The 17,630-nt window shown below is 42.0% G+C and overlaps 1 long non-coding RNA gene across 2 annotated transcripts; it reads right to left on the reverse strand.

Moving 5' to 3' along the window:
- Positions 1-1,405: 1,405 nt before the first annotated feature.
- On the reverse strand, positions 1,406-6,223 carry LOC124987441 (uncharacterized). Of its 2 annotated transcripts, none has more exons than XR_007109187.1 (4): positions 3,582-6,223; positions 2,995-3,362; positions 2,323-2,654; positions 1,406-1,919 (listed from the first exon to the last, which is right to left on the reverse strand). It is a non-coding gene; the product is annotated as an uncharacterized LOC124987441 (long non-coding RNA). The 2 variants fall into 2 exon arrangements; XR_007109188.1 differs by having other exon boundaries at positions 2,769-3,362.
- Positions 6,224-17,630: the final 11,407 nt, after the last annotated feature.

The following is a 17,630-nucleotide window of genomic DNA, read 5'->3' on the forward strand; positions in this document are numbered from 1 at the left end:
CGGCTGCCCTCCCTGCTCAGCCAAGGGACAGTCAAGCCTCCAGGGAGCTGAACAAAGGTATGGCGGTTGACTTGTGCCCTGGAAAGATACACCCACGTCCTGACCCTGGTGAAGAACTGGTCATGCCCTGCTCAGAGTTGCCCCACCATGTCTGCAACAGCGGTTTTCAGACCGCCTGAAACGGTCACCGCATTTGATAGAGCAGCAGCTTGCCATGAGTGTCTCCATCTTGGTTCACACGCGGTGGCGGGGTGACTCCACTCCTTGTTTGTAGACAACAACCACCATGTGCCTGGCACAGCCATAAGCAACAAACTGGTAGGTGAATTAATGGTGCTAATAAAAATGGGAATTAATCCGAAGCCCATGGATACATGGGCCTATCAAACTCACGTGGGAAAAAACGGGCCCAGAGTTTATCTACCACACCAGACCACAGAGTGAAGCGAGTCCTTACGCGAGGCCCGTGTTTCAGTCGGCCTTTCACAGCTGTGACTAAGAGACCTGACAAGAACCATTTTAGGAGAGGAAAAGTTCACCCAGGTCTCCTGGTTTCAGAGGTCTCAGTCCACAGGCTGTTGGCTCCATTTCTTGGGGCTCCAGATGAGGCAGAACATCATGGAAAGGGTATGGTGGAGGGAAGCAGGTCAGAACATGGCCACCAAGAAGCAGAGAGAGATTCCACTCACCAGACACAAACTGCACACCCCCAGTGACCCAGCTCCTCCAGCCACACCCTGCCGCCTTCAGTTACCACTCAACTAGTCCCATCAGGGGATTAGTTCTCCGATTGGGTTAAATGTCTCACAACCCAATCATTCCACTGTCTCACACATGGGCTTTTGAGGACATCTCACATCTAAATCATAACAACCCATAAAAAGAGGAGCACCCCCAAACTGGACACGGCAGCACCCCGGCCCCAACCACTCATCATGAGCCTGGCCCAGGAAAATCGCCCCAACAGGGAACCTCCGGCTTCTGCTCTGGCTTCCACGCAGCTTGGGTGATCCTCCTGGGCCCACCGCATGCTGGCTTCTCTAGCCAGTGATACTCCCGCGGATTCTGCAACTGCTGTCACCTGGCCTAGAGGAAGTTCCTATGCTTTGACAGCTCTGTGTCCCCAACGTGTTCTTGGCTGGCTGCCATCTTATCTGACCACCTACAGTGACTGCATTTCACTGCTCTCTGGGTTTCTTCAATCTCATGAACCCTCAGGGCTGCCTTAACCCTTTCTTAGCCTTTCTGTATCCTATAAACACAACAGGGTACAGGGTGACGTGTGACTTGAGTGTTCTAGATATCTGTAGTGAAGACTGGAGTAAATAACCTGTGATCGCCTGGCTTATGACTATCAGGTGACCCATGAGTATTCAGTGAACCGCCACCGCTGAAAGTGGTATAACCTGCGAATTTATTTATCCAACAAATTTTGACATTGTAGAAAGACACAGTGTGTTTGGTCTGTTAATGACACAGCTCCCTCACGAAATCCTAGTATCTGTGAATGTGATCTTACTTTTAAGTAAGACCTTGGCAGATGCAATCAGGTTAAGATTACATCATTAGGAGGGGCCCCAAATCCAGCCTGACTGCTGTCTTTATCAAGAGATTGAGACCCAGAGACAGACGCACACAGAGGAAGACGGCCCATGGGGAGAGAGGCAGGGAGAGTGCGGTGGGAGCAGGAGCAGAGTGGGGTCACTCCCGCAGTGGAGGCACACCGAGGTCGCCCCCCACCCAGGCAAGGGGGCGGCTGGAACAGGTTCTCTCTTCAGAGCCCCCAGTGGGAAGCAGCCCTGCTAACACCTTGATTTTGGACTTCAGCCTCTGACGCCAGGCCAGTGGAGATCGGGATCCTCTGATGCCAGGCCAGTGGAGATCGGGACCCGGTTCGTGTTCCACGGAGCGAATGATCTCTGAGAAGGCAAGATGAGCAAGTGTCAGATAGAGTACAGACGTCTCCTGAAAGAAGGGGACTCGGAACCGCAAGCTGGGGGAGGGGGGCGCCCGCCTTTCCCGTGGCCCTCAGAACTTCCCTCTGGCTTCGTTATTGTCACCCTTTCTTCCGTACCTGCCCAGGAGCACACGGGAGGTTCTGCAATACCCAACAGCAACCCTCAGTTCTCTGTGATGAACGGTGGTCACCCTGGCGATGACCCTCATCATTCTTCTCAACGCCAACTGACCTTTCCTACCTCGCCTCCAGAACTCTGAGATAATTCCTCATGTTCGAGGCCACCTAGTTTGTGGTTCTTGTTATGGAAACCTGAGAAAGTCATATACAAGGATCCTGGCTGTCTCGAGATACTCAGTACGAACCTGTCTCGCGACGGTGTGAGGACATGCAGCCAGGCCCCTGCACACTGCCAGGCTCCTCCTTCTCCTCTGGCCTCCATTCCCTGCTTCCTTCTTCCATCTTTCCCCACAGACCTTCTGGAGAGCGAGACCACCCTGTCAACATCTCCCAGCTGTCTCTTCAACCTCTGCCTCCATGAGAGACTGGCCGTACATTCTAGATGCTATGTCGAAACTCCTAGGGAAGGACACAGTTTGTGTAGAGTCCCCTTGGGCCTCTCAGTTGTAAGAAGGAGAGGCAAGGTCACAAAATAGCTGCTCAAACAAAAGTTGCAGAAGACATCTTCTGGAAGCTTCTGAAAGAAAGGAACAATGCTTTGACTTAGACGTCAGTTCTGCCTTCTGTCTCATACGCAATCCGTCCCCCCAGGCCTCCCTTCAAGGTTTCTCCCTCTCTCTCTAACACACACCTGTGAGGTTCTCTGCTTTCCAAAGTATTGTGAGAAGAAACGCCCAAGCATGCAATGACAGCAGTTGTTCTATTCTGCAGGAAGTTTTGAACTAGTCTTTTTTAATGGGTGCATCACAGTCATACCTAAAACTGGAATTCACCGTGATGTGTTCATGCATGCACACGACAGAGTGTGGTTGATTAGACTTCACCCCCTATTATAACAATTTCCAGACTACACTCACGGTTGTGTCAACAAGGAGTGGAACTGAATGTGGTAAAAATTCCTTGTAACGCTCATTATTCAGAAAGGCGTGCGACAGATGTTCCTGGAGCGTACTGTTCTGATTGACGCCTTTTGCCTGTTGCTCTTCCTGGCTTACAATCCACATACAAGCTGCACACCAGTTGTGGCTCTGCCTCTTTGGCCAACTCTGTACAGTGAGTGCAGCTGACGCTGTGGGCTTGAGGCAAGGCTTGGCTCCGAAAAGTAGCTACACACAACCCAGAGGCAACAGAGCAGAGAAGCATGACTGGTTTCAAGGGAATCCATCAGCACCACCGACAAACTAACTTAAAGCATGTTCTTCTGACAGTGATTCAGTAGCCTCACCTTTGAATGAAAAGAAGGGGTCAGTGATTCATGGGCATCTTCTGACCTCAGTGCTATTTCTTTAATTAATGAAGGACAAACATCAATATATTGAATTCATTGATCTTATCATATAATCAAATCCGACATGAATTTTGAGAATTTTCCCTACACTTCTTTTTGATTAGCTCAGTCAAGACAATCTGCAAAATCTCAATGGCTTTAAATATTATTTCTTACCAATGCTTGTGATTTGTGTGGATTGGCTGGGACTCTGCTCCCCATCATCTGCACTCAGGGATACAAGTTGGCGACACTCCACCATCTGAAATCATAGGCTGAATGACAGGGGAAGAGAACATAGCAAATGGTGCTTCAGCTCCAAAGAGGGTCTGACTAGGAGAACCACCTGTCAATTCTACTCACATTGCACCTGCTGGGTGAGCCACACCGCATGCCTCTGTTCAAGGGGGCATGGAAGTTCAACCCCACCATGCTGGAATACTGGGCAAGAGTCCTAATCACCACTACAGTCCAACCCTCTGCTTGCCCAATAGTCAGCTCAGTTTTCTTCCCTTAAAATTATTTTATTCTCCTCCCAAGAAAGACATCTCAAAATCCCATCCAGTCATGGATCCAGTACTTCTGGGTGGTGCTCTGTACCTTCATCCAGAGTCTGTTAGCTTGCTAGGCCACCATAAGAACAGATGGCTCCGTAACAATGGGTAGGTTAAACAGTAGAATCTATTTCTCACAATTCTGGAGGCTGGAAGTTCAAGATCAAGGTATCTTCAGGACTGATTTTTCCTGAGACCTCTCTCCTTGATTGGCAGGTGCCACGTCCTCACTGTATCCTCATCCGACCTTCCCTTTGTGAGGCCGCGTCACGGGTGTCTTCTTCTTATATGGACACCAGTCAGATGGGACCAGGGCTCACCATATGACCTCATTTAACCCTAACTGTCCCTTTAAAGGCCCAGTCTCCACATACAATCACAATGGAGGTCAGGGATTGAACATACAAATTTTAAGGGACAAAGAAAATGTGTTATACATACACAATGGAGTATTATTTAGCCACAAAGAAAAACAAAATCATGTCATTTGCAGGAAAATAGATGAAACTTGAGTTCATCCATTATTTTGTTAAGCAATATAAGCCAGACTCAGGAAGATAAGAATCACATGTTTTCTCTCATATGTGGAATCTAGGGGAAAAAGAAGAGAACATGATAGTAGAAGGGACAATATTACAAAAGAGGAAGGGAATCAGGGGAAAGGAGAAAGGAAGTGAATATGATCAAGTATATTATATGCACGTACAAATATGCACAATGAAACCCATTCTGTATGATTAATATGCACTAATTCAAAATATTACAATTAAAAATTAAGGGGATACAATTTAGTCTATAGCAGGAGGTGGTTCACAGTAACCACACTGGTCCTGCACATGAGCCCTCGTGTTCCGGAGGCCATGAACTGAAAACCTGTTATCTATCCCGTGCTCTCGCACAGTTTACACCGGCGGTAAGAGGAACAGACAACCTCCACAGGCATTCCTGTTCGGGAAGAGGGAAAATGGAACAGAGACAGTAGGCACTGGTGTTTGGCAGTTCCAAAATCTCCAGGACAAATAATCTGAGGTCTGCCCTGGGTGGGGACAGAGCCCTGAAACAAGCCTGAGTGAGGAGCTCATGACCCATGGCCGTTGTGGCCTCTGGCCGCCTTTCCATTGTGCTCCTTGGCATAACTCAAGAAGCAGGTATTAGGAACAAGCTTTGCCTAAGGGCTGTTCTGCTTTCTCACCCTGTCCTGCCCTGCTGGGTTGGTGGCCAGGGGTCACTTTAACTCCTTCATGTTTCCAGTCTTTTTTAGTTCAACCAGTTATTCCCTTGAAAGTACACCTCTTGCAAGAACTTCATCTGCTTTGTGTCTATTTGATTCCAGAAAAACTCCATGTGCTAGCAGCCATATCCACAATTTTCTTCAAAGACATCTCTTACTTAGATCTTCACTTTGGTGCATGTTAGTCCTTCCAGGGGGTTTCATAATGGTAGTGTGATGACCAGGAAAATATAGTCAGTTAAATGATTTTTAACAAAATAGCATGCCCTTTGCTTCAAGGCTCCATTATAATATTATTTTAATTGCCTAAAGTCACTAATTTTATCTTCTACTGTTTGGAATTTAAAATTATAGCCTTTCCAACATCGTAAAGTCTCAAATTTCCCATTAATCCCTACTTGGAATCCAGCTAATTTTTTTTCTGACCTTGTCTCACATATCACCTTGTCAAGTTCAACCAACAGAAACCAATACACATTACTAACATTCTGTGTCCTACTTCTTTCTCCGGAGCTACAAATGCATTAGGCATGTAATTTGCCCTCCAAGTCACTGTGGGCAGCAGGTTAACTAAACTTTCTGCCACTATAAAACATGTCACCTCTCCAAACTCTGCAACAGTCTCTTCACTGCCCACAACCTGTCCTTCGAACCAATGACAAATACACTTTTCTTGCTATGTTAGCGCCCCACTCCTGATAGCAATTTCCATAATAGGCAGGGGAAAAAATGAAATTATGGAAAGTAAGTATTTCTGTCTCAAATTACATGTCCATTATGCATCAGCTGGTGAGGGGCAAAGAGTGGATTTGACTTCACTTGGGGGTAAAGCCTGAAAAAGACTCCACCATCTGGAACTGGTGGCCAGAGGAAGTGAATGTAATCGGTGTACTACATCTTAAAGACTTCTGCCCACATTATACTGGCCACACCTAATTACAGGCTGTGCCTCATTTCAAGGGGGTGGGGAAGTCCAATCTTAACCACGTCCCTGGAAAGCATAGCACCAGAATAACAACAAACAAACAGTCCTTTTGTTTATCTAGCACAATCCTTTTTTTAAAGATAGGAGTACATAAGAATAATTTTCATATAAACCTTCTCTAAGACTACATCCATTTTCATATAAACCTTCTCTAAGACTACATATAAAAAGAGGGCCCACAAATTATATTGTTATACTGTGTGCATGTATGAATGTATAACAACAAATCTCACCATTATGTACAATTATAATGCAACAATAAAAAAGTGGAAAAATAAAATTAAAAGGGTACCAATCTTCATCCTTGTTTCTGTGTGTGTGAGAATACCTCTGGCAATTTCCCAGAGTGATCTTCAAAAGGCAAGTTCCACTGCCTATTAAGAGACACTATGCAAAAAAGAAGAGAAAGAGGGGCTGGGTTGTGGCTCAGTGGTAGAGCACCTGCCTAGCATGTGTGAGGCACTGGGTTAGATTCTCAGTGCCACATATAAATAAATAAAATAAAGGTTCATTGACTACTTAAAAATTTTTTTTGAAAAAAAGGAGAGAAAGAGAAAAAAGAATTGTGTGTTCTAGCAAAGCTGACAAAAGGCAAAGATATTAAATAGTTTCCTTCACTCCAGAACCACTCGGGAACATCTCATGGAGCTGGGGTGCATTGATATACTCCTCAGGAAAAAATGACTTTCATTTCTAAAACTACAATTGAGTTAGTGAATTTAGTCTTCGTTATGTCTAAGGGTTTTTTTCCCTTAGGTGCATCTGTGTTGGTTATTTTGGAAGGTTTGCTGTGGTATCCAAAGAATTACCTGTAACCAGAGAAGTCGCCTTTGTGCTGTGGAGCGAGCTCTAGCATGCCAGAGCTTCATACCCCGTGCTTCTTTGTAAGGAGGCATCTGCCAGCAAGTATGAAAAGACTTGAGGTTTTCATATAGATAACTGTCCCACTGCAAATGCTCCTTGCCCCCTACTTTCCACCACAGATCAGACAAAGGTGTGGGACTGTCCTTCTCTTTTCCAATCAATGCCAGATTTGCCCTTTTAGGAGTTCTTTGGCCATAAGTGCTATCTTATCATCTGTATTAATGTCACTTTACTCATTTAACAATAGAAGGACGCTTACACCTACATTCCTTAACCTTCACGAGCCTGTCCCAAACTCTCCTGTGCAACCTCAGTGATGCTAGCCTATTATCATACCATTACTGCAAACCTTGACTTTGGGCTTCTATGCCCTGCTTTTCTCTATGGAATAAGTGTACCTACTATGCCCTGGTTCTATTATTGGAGACCTTTCTGGCTTTTTGGCCACAGTGTACGTATTATGCCCTGGTTTTCTCTATGGAGTGAATGAACCTACTATGCCCTGGTTCTATTATTGGAGACCTTGCTGGCTTTTTGGCCACAGTGTACATACTACGCCCTGGTTTTCTCTATGTCATGAACGTACCTACTCTGCCCTGGTTTCATCACTGGAGACCTCTGCTTTGGCCACAGACTATTAAGTCCTGGTTCTCTCTATGGAGTACACAGAGGCTATGTACCCACTTACACCTAATTACCATTATGTTTATGACTTTATAAATGCAAGACTGATTTATCGCCTGTTATTAAATTGCATTATGAACAACTTTAATGTTTGAGACACTCTCAATAACGAGTTTCATCTCTTTCTGTTCTTTTGCCTTATTACTTCTAGAACATTGGGAGCTTACTCAAGAAGGATAATGTTCCACAGTTATGTCTTCTCTGGGAGTTGCAAACAAGACTTAGCCAGCCTGCCGAACATACGCATACGGGTATTCCAAGTGAGAGGAAGCGTCGCTGATCAGTGAACAGAACAAACCACAGCTGCTAATTTAGCTCTGGCTCATATCAGGAGTTGTGACTTATGCCATCTCCAAGGGCTGGTTAAAGCTCTGATTCATGCATGAACCACCCGGGCCATATGGGGTAGGCAGCTCAGCCAGGGCTGGAATTTTCTACTCAGATTTTATTAAGTCCAGGAAAACAGTGCTTCTGATACCAAACCATTGCCCTTTTCTGATGGGTACTTCAACAGTATCATTTAAAGTCACACACTTTTAATCTCTGAAGATACAATCTGACTTGCTCATAGGCAAAATGTACAGAGTGCTACTAAGAATAATCCTCCCAACTAAATGGCCATTTCCATTTCTCTTAACAAAGGCATTAGTCCCTGGCAGTACCCAGCCATGCACAATGTGCCATCAAGAATAAAGCACTGGACCTGCGCTTCTCAAACTTTCCCACTAGGGCATCCCTAACGAAAGAAAGTGCTGGTGTCCACAAGGGAGTATAGAAAACTTTTCTAAGGATGGATGAAACTCCTTTGAAGAAGTTCCTGTTTTCTCTTTCAAATGTGAAGAAATTTGGTCTTCTACTCTGGAGATACTTAGGATAATTTTGATAAAATAGTAAATACCAGTTGAAATACTTGTATCCTTCAGGGTCTAGTGAGGAAACAAACCACACCCATTATTTTAACAGAATTTAATTTAAAAGTTGATGAGTATGGATGATCTTAGCAATGCAGAAAGCAACAGAGCTCTAGAGCTAGGGAAGATGTTGGGCTTCCGAAACCCCACAAGTCTCTAGGGGGGACATGTGCAAGTAAGCAAGCACTGCCGCCGAAATCTGGGTTTTGTCTGTCTGTGTACTGTCAGGCACGGATCTGCCACTGTGGCTTAGTCAGTGACAAGAAATCAGGAGGAAGCAGATCCCTCCCCCTGCCGGTCCTGCAGCCGCCCTATAGTGCCCCCTCTTTGCAGAACCTACAAAGGAGCAGCTGGGAAAGCAGAAAAGTCTGTGCAGTCTCAACCCCAGAACTTGAAGCTGAGCCTGGAAGGGCAGGAGCTCCTGGAGGGGCGGGGACTTCGGAGCCGGCCCAGGCAGATGCCTGTTTCCTAGGAACACTTGTGGTTGAGTTGGTTCTCAGCAGATGCAGCACCAGATTCATCCTCTGGTTCCCGTGCCTCTGCTGAGCTAGTCAGAGACTTGACGGTGCACCGACCTTGGCCACAGCCAGGCTCCTGCCGATTCATTGAGGAGGCACTGAGTGTGCCTGTTCTGGTTCAGCCACTTTTTTGTGACCTAGAACACACCACATCTCAGTTACCTCTTATTTAACATGGAGGGGTTGGATCAAATTTTCTTAATCCTTTCCAAATTTATAAGTCCTGGAAATTATTATGGGAAAACTCACCTTTCATTAGCATCTTTTGTGGATAGGGAACCCCAAAACAGTGAGACTTCTAGGCCTGTATTGGGATCCAGGAGAAATGTAAAGAGAGGTGCTAGGAGGAAGGGGACCACGAGAAGAAGATGTGGGAGAAGGAAACAGAAAGCAGAATAGAAGGTCGCTGAAGGGCGCTGAGGTGAAGGCAGGCACCCACAGCAAGAGAAGGAGCCTGCAAGTCTGATTACTTGCAATGGCTCAGCTTGTGATTTCTGGTGGTTGTGAAATGGAAGCTTTGTGTGCTCCATAATCTTGTGCAGACACAGATAAAATGGGCACAGCCTCCTCTGGGAAAGGCCCCTCTCCTCCCCGTGAGCTGTAAAAATGGAAGATGACAGACCTGTGCGTACTGCCTGCTGCCGCAGAGCATTTCCTGACATCCGGTTCCCTTCCCATAGATGAAGTACTTGGTGCTCTTGGCAGAGCAGTGTTATTTCAATGCAATGTACGTATAACTCACTCCCCTGCTGAGGGAAGGATTGCATCCAACTGGATCACAGAAGAGACAGGAGAGTACCAAACAACAGAGTGCTGCCACTGGACGCCATGCATGCAGGGTCAATGGCAAAGCTCCCCTTGGACACCCCTTGAATTTGGTTACAAATCACGTGGGGATTAAATGTCCTCTCCAAGACAGCATGGCTGACCTAAAGAGGGACACACTCATCATAACAGATTGTTAATCTGAGCTGGCCGGGTTTTTTGCCCTTTATTTCATTTTCAAAGATTTTTATTACTGTAAGAATTTGGTAATATTCTTTATTAGGCTGATAAGTTTTGAATTGCTTTTCCTTTTATTATCACATTAGTTCCTTCTTAATGGTTTTACTAGAACTCAGAAGTCTCCCTCGTTTTAATAACCTCTCTTTTTTCAGTACTTATAGTCAGGGAATTAATTGTATAAAATCATGATCCTTCACTGACTATGTCACCAGGCCAAAAGAAGAAAATTCAGTAAGAAGAATTAGACCTTGAAGAGTGATTAACGACTCGTCGTGCTCTGGGTTCTTCACTTTAAGACTTTCATTTGCTTTGCTATGGCAAAATTTCCTTTCTTCCCACCTCTAAGAATACCCTTCAGACTGAGAAACACTTTGGAATTCCTGTAACTGAGGGATAGATAGTAAGATTAAACTTTGTAGACATCAGTTGCCTTTTTAAAAATATGTGAAAGGATTTCTTTTTGTTCAATTAGTACTCTTTTTGTATCTCACTTTGTTTAAAGAAGGAACAACATGCAGGTATGATGATATGCCTGTAATCCTGTGGCTTGGGAGTCTGAGGCAGGAGGATCTCAAGTTAAAGGCCAACCTCAGAAATTTAGCAAGTTCCTAAGCAACTTAATGAGACTCTGACTCAAAAATGAAAAAAAAAAAAAAAAAAAAAACAAGGACTGGGATAAGGCTCAGTGGTAAAGCACCTCTGGGTTCCTTTCCTGGTACCAAAAAAATAAGAAAGAATAGACAACACAAGGCGAACTAAAAGCAATTGTATCAGTCATCCAAATTTTCTTAGTATCTTATTTTCCTGTTCCTGTTCCCTAATCCATATTGGTAGTAATTCTCCCAAGAATACATGTCTACTAATTAAAGTATTAAGGTCAAATCCTCTTTATTAAATAATAAATTAATGTAAATGAATACTAAAGAACAAAATGTCAGCTATAACAGGCTCTGGGAGAAAAAAATGTTAAAGAATCTCTTATCTTAGATGCTGTCAAAAAATGAGGCTATCAAGTGGAAATAGTCACAATTCTATAAAGGAATAAGGTTAAGTGTCCCTGGGTTCAATCCCTGGTACCAAAAAAGAAAAAAAAAAAATCACTGTGATCAAATGGGATTTATCCTATGAGCACAAGACAGATTCAACACATGAAAATCTATCAACATAATATGTCACACAGAAAGAAGGGGGAAAAGACCATATATAAAGAAAAATTATTTGATAAGATCTCATACAATTTCATGATAACATTTAACAAACTAGGAATAGAGGAAAATCTCGTACTGATGAAGAGTATGTAAGGGAAAATAAGAAACAGAGATAACAATATATTTAATGCTGAAAGACTAAAACTTATCCCCAAGGACAAACCTGTTCACTCATCACTTCTACTTAACATTGCACAGGAGATTCTAGCCAGAGGAATTATACAAGAGGAAGAAATAAAAGCATCTAAATTAGATGACATAATCTTGTGAATAAAAAAGTCCTGAGCAACTCATAAGCTACTAGATCAAAAAAATATGTGCAAGTTTTGTATGCTGAAACCACAAAACACCGATTTTAAATTTTTAACCAAAATAACAGTGAGATATACCATGTTCATTGATTGAAAGACTCAATATTGTTTAGATACATTATCTCCCCATTTAACCTACAGATTTAATGCAAACCCTTTCAAAATCCCAGCAGAATTTTTTTGGTAGAAACTGACAAGTTCAAAAATTTATATAGGAAGGCATAGAAACTGCTATTGCCAAAATAATTTTTTAAAAGAACAAAGTTGGAGACTCATAATCCAATTTTGAGATTTACCATAAAACTGAAATACTTACAACTTCATGGCATGGAATACAATATGGATACATAAATCAACAAAACAAAATATGCAGTCTAGAAATAAACTCATATATTTTGTCAATTGATTTTTAACATGGTTGCAATGGATAAGGAGAAAAATATAGTCTTTTCAACAAACTGTGAGAATTATTGTATAGTCATATGCAAAGAAATAGACCTCAGTCTACACAAACAAAAATTAACCCAAATAAAACAGGATAAATGCAAAACCTAAAACTATAAAACTTCTAAAACCAAGTACAGAAGAAAATTTTTGTGAACTTGAAAATTTCTTAGATTTCACACCAAAGTACAATTCATAAAAGAAAAAACTGATTAAATTGGTCAAAATTAAGAACTTGTGCTTTGCAAAAGATATTGTTAAAGGTTTAAAAAAAAGTCACAGACTGGGAGAAAATACTAACAAAACACATGCCTAACAAAGGATTTGTATCTTAAATATACAAAAAACTATCAAAACTCAATAATAAGCAAATGATCCAATTTTTTTAAACTGGCAAAAGATTTGAACAGATGCTTTACCAAAGATGATACACACATGTCAAATGAACATATGAAAAGATACTACACATCATATGTTGTGACAAAAATGCAAAATGATACCATAGCAATAAAGCAGTATAAACCTATTGGAAAGAAGGGGATAAAACCTAGGGCTGACAAGGATACAGAGCGACTGGAACTCTCATGCAGTACTGGTAGGAATGCCAAATGGATAAGCACAGTCTTACAACTTCTTAAGTGAATACACAGTACAGCAATCTTATTCTAAGTATTTACCCAACTTTAGCAACCAAGTTTACACACACACACACACACACACACACACACACAAAGCCTGTATGCAAATGTTTATATGATATGCTGCCTTACCTTGGATCCACAATGATGAAGTCAGCCATCTATGGGCAAAGATCTCTGAAATTATGAGCATGAAATAAAATTTTCATCCATTAAGTTGTTCTGGTGAGGTATTTTGGTCACAGAGATGCAAAAACTGATTAATACAGAAATTGGTACCAAGAAGTGGGGTTGTTACTGTGACCAAATTGACCATGTGTTTCAGAAGTCTTTGCAACTGGTCGCCAAAAGAATTTGAAAAAGTTCAGAGATGTAGGCAGGAAAAATTTTAGAATGTTGTCTACACTTTTGCCCATGTCCCGAGACTTTGTGTAAAGCTAAATTAAAAGTTATGGAGTAATTAATCTGGCCAAGGAAACTGCATGGCAGCACAGCATTTGATCACTGGCACTGATATTGTTGACAGGTTTTATACAGTTTACTGTGAGAATGGAAACAGAAAGCAAAACTAAAGGATTCTAAAAATTTGCATTTTGTCAAGAAAAAGGCTTGTAAAACTGAAGCCAAGAGGGGTGTGCTTATTAAGAGATTATAGCCATAAAAGAGATGCTAAGTACTTTGCACAGAGATAATACAAATGATGCCTGGAAAACACCTCAGGAATTTGCAAGAATGTTATACTTTGTCCCCCAAAAGTACTACATTAATACAGGAATATTCACAGGTGAAATGATTAGATTGTGAGAGCTGTAACCTAATCAGTCCATCCCAGTTTGGGCTGACTGGATGTAACTGCAGGCAGGTGGGGCAGGACCAGAAGAGGTGGGCACTGAGGGTATTCCCTGGAAGGGCGTTCATCTGCCCTCTGTTCCCTTCCTGTTCCTCTTCCTGCTTCCTGGATGCCCTGAATGGAGCAGCTCTACTCCACCACGCCCTTCTGCCTTATCTATGGCCCACAGCAATGGAGTTGCCCATCTATCCACTGAGACCTCAGAAACCATGAACCCCAAGTAAACCTGTCCTCCTCTAACTTGTTTTGGTGAGGTATCTTGGTCACAGTGATACAAAATCCACTAAGAAAGATAATGACTTTCTGGTGAAGGCAAAACTATATGAACTGGAAACAGACCAATGGTTGCCAGGAAGTAGGAGCTGGGGGGAGAGGTGACTTCAAAGGGATACAAGGGAATTTTGTGAACAATGGAATTATTCTGTATCTTGCTTGTGGTGATAGTCATGACCAAATGAATTATCAAAACTCAGCACTGTGAACTAAAACAGGTGAATTTCACTATGTAAATTTTACCTCTACTGCTTAAGTGTATGTATGACTTTCATATTCCACCATTAATACCTCAAATTACTAGGTTAAAACAATTCTTGGGGGTGGATATGATCAAAGTATGTTATTCAACATGTATAAATATGCTACAATAAATCCCTTTACTCTATATGATTAAACTTCACTAATAAAAAACATTTCTACATGGTACTTACATATGTTGCCATTATCAACCTGTGCTCAGGAGATATTTCTAATTTCTTAGGACAGACTCTTGGTTTTTCTAAACCAAGGGCTAAAAACTGAAAGAAAAATATTATCAAGTCCACTTTGAAACTTTTCTCCTTCTGTGGAGAAAAAAAAATTATCTGTAAATTGCAAATCACTGTCCTTCATCATTTCCCTTCACATACAATCAGGTGGTAAAATTCTCTTTCTTGTTTTAATTCCAGCAATAGTTCATTTGCTTCTGAGAAAGAATTCATCATAATCAATCTGAATTATTTTCATGTTTGCTAGCAGATTGCAGGATTTGACCAATAGTCATATGGATAATCTGAAATATTTGTTTGTTGATATGGATTATTATTAAACATAATCCATTGTGTTGGATAGCAAATTCTTTATGCCTGAAATAAAAATCAGAACCATCTGTTTTAATGGAAACTCTCCTTATAGAGGATCAAAATTTCAGGTCTTAAATGGCATCAAATAAAAAACAACCTAAAGAAATAATTACCAAATGACTGAAGATACAAAATACCTATGTGTGAGCCAAACCATGAAGCAGAATAAAATATAAATCTATCACGTACTTATCTCAGAGAATTGCTGAGCACTCAAGCTTTTCCTCTTCTTTTTGCCTAAGTACTAAGTGGGTGGAAATGTTTTCCTTTCATTTACTGGAAACAAAAGTGATGCTGCATCAGCAGATAGGATGCAAAATAAAACATTTAAAAAAACAAGATGACGCCTATTTAAATGTGAACAAAGCAAAATGACAAAGAGGCTTCATTAGGGCATGAATTTTGCAATCAAAAGTTGTATTCAGAAAGATTTAAATGGGGGGGTTAGGCCTGGTGGTGTAACTCAGTAATACAGCAATTTCCTACCACTTGGAAAGCCCTGGGTCAATCCCTAGACCTTTTAAAAAAAAAAAAAAAAAAGTGGAAGAAAAAGACCTAAGATCCACTGAAGACAGAAAGAGAACATGGCACACGCCAGGACGTAAAGGGCCCAAGACGCAGAAGAGAGGAGGCAAAATAGCATGACTCGAATGTTGGAGGGAGGAAGTGAGAGGTCAGCTCGATCAGCCTCTGGATGGAGAAAATCTGTTAAACAGAAAAGAATTAGTAAATAGTAAATAGAAGCAGAAATGTGTTGTGTTCATAGTTCCAATTTGGAAACCACCACTCCACAAAATACATATTTTCATTGACAAATGATTTAAAAAAAAGTGTTAGTGGAGGAAAATGTTCTCCCAATTGGTCGTTATGCTAACAGAAAACTTTTTCATTAAAAATTACAAATGGGTAAGCCAGGCATGGTGGTGCACACCTGTAACACCAGCAACTGGGAGGCGGAGGCAGGAAGATCACAAGTTCAAAGCCAGCGTGGGCAACTTAGCAAGTCCCTATCTCAAAATAAAAAGTAAAACATCAGGGGATATAGCTCAGTGATAGAGCATTCCTGGGTTCAAGCCCCAATACTGGAAAAGAAATACAAATTTGTATCTGTTTATTCAGGAAGAAGCTAACATTGCTAGAATTCTATAGTTATAAGAACAAAAAGAAAAGCTTGAAAAGCAGAAGAGAGCAAAATGCATTCTAACTAGGGGTGTGTAATCCACAGGCACAACCACATCCTTTAACTGCCCTAAAGTAATCCTATCTCCAAACACGTGAGGATAAAATAATGTCCAGAAAACTGAGAGGTTGCATAAATGAGATGGATGAATTCTAACTGGGAATTGTATAGACCCCGAGAGGTGCCAGAGGCCTCCAAGGCAGGTTGACATTGTTGTCAGGTTGAAAAGGTGAGGAAGACCAATTTTGTAAACCACAGACAAAAGGTAGGTTGGCATTAATGGGGATTCTGCATGCCTGCAGAGAGGAAGCTGGGGCTCTAAGAGACAGTGTGCAGGTACCAGGAACACACCACATCAGGGCGACTAGTTTCATAATTTAAACTACAGAGATGAGACCACGAGGTCTGGGATAAGTGGCAAACAGTGTGGCTCAACTGTAGCAAGACCTGTGACCAACCCTCCTGACATTCCCCCGACCACTAGTATCTATGGACCCCAAGACCTGCAGGCACAGTCCCCTACCTGCTCACTACATTAGGTTCCCAACTTGATGTTCTGGTTACACTCTCACCCAAGGTCCTTACAGTCAAGACAAAAGCACAAGCTGTAAGCAGCATCGCTAGTAGATCATAATCTAAATGAACAACTGCCCTAGGTGCTATCATCAGAACATACCAGATATAAAGGGAGGTCTCAGGATCTTAGCCCTGTCTCAAAGTTTGTGGCTATTTCCCTCAAGCAATTCTGGTCACAGGGTTATTAAAGTTGTATGTGACATAAAATACCAAATAATTGAGTGATTAAATTAGTATCCAAAAGCCCTTAAATAGTAGTGGGTAAATTTAACATGATACAATTTTTGAAAAAATATATTGAAATTTCTTTACTTTATTCAAAAACATAAAATCACTAAGGTCAAAAACTAACTTCATGTACAATCAGAAAAATGAAAAATTACACTTACATAAGATTTATCAAAATGTATAAATGCGTTCTACTGTCATATACAACTAGTTAGAACAAATAAAAATTGATTTTAAAAGATAATAACTTCACTTGTGCCAGGCAAGGAAGCGTATGCCTGTAATCCCCTCGGCTCAGGACGCTAAGGCAGGAGGATCACAAGTTCAAACCCAGTCTCAGCTACTTAGTGAGGCCCTGTCTCTTTATAAAACACAAAAAAGGGCTGGGTTTGTGGCACAGTGGCTAAGTGCTCAGGAAGGAAGGAAGGAAGGAAGGAAGGAAGGAAGGAAGGAAAGAAGGGAGGGAGGGAGGGAGGGAGGGAGGAAGGAAGAGAAAGAAAGAAATCACTTCACTTGTGTGATTCACCTGAGAACAGTATCTGGGAAATATGGCCTAAGTAAAACTTCGTAAGAATGGAGAGTATGAGCCCCATCTTATTTGAAGATGAGTTCATGATGAAGACAAGGGAAAATGGCCCTCTTCTGCACTGGGGGTCATACCTGGGGAAGCCAGTCACAATGGTGCACGCCTGTAATCCCATCAGTTTGGGAAGCTGAGGCGGGAGGATCATGAGTTCAAAGCCCACCTCAGCAATGGCAAGGTGCTAAGCAACTCAGTGAGACCCTGTCTCTAAATAAAACACAAAATAGGGCTGAGGATGTGGCTCAATGACTGAGTGCCCCTTAGTTCAATCCCCAGTACCAAAACAAAAACCAAAAACACTGCTACACTGGGACCAAGCTTTCAACACATAAGTTTTG

This window comes from Sciurus carolinensis, chromosome 6, assembly GCF_902686445.1.
Source record: "Sciurus carolinensis chromosome 6, mSciCar1.2, whole genome shotgun sequence".
In the NCBI taxonomy this organism is placed as follows: Eukaryota; Metazoa; Chordata; class Mammalia; order Rodentia; family Sciuridae; genus Sciurus; species Sciurus carolinensis.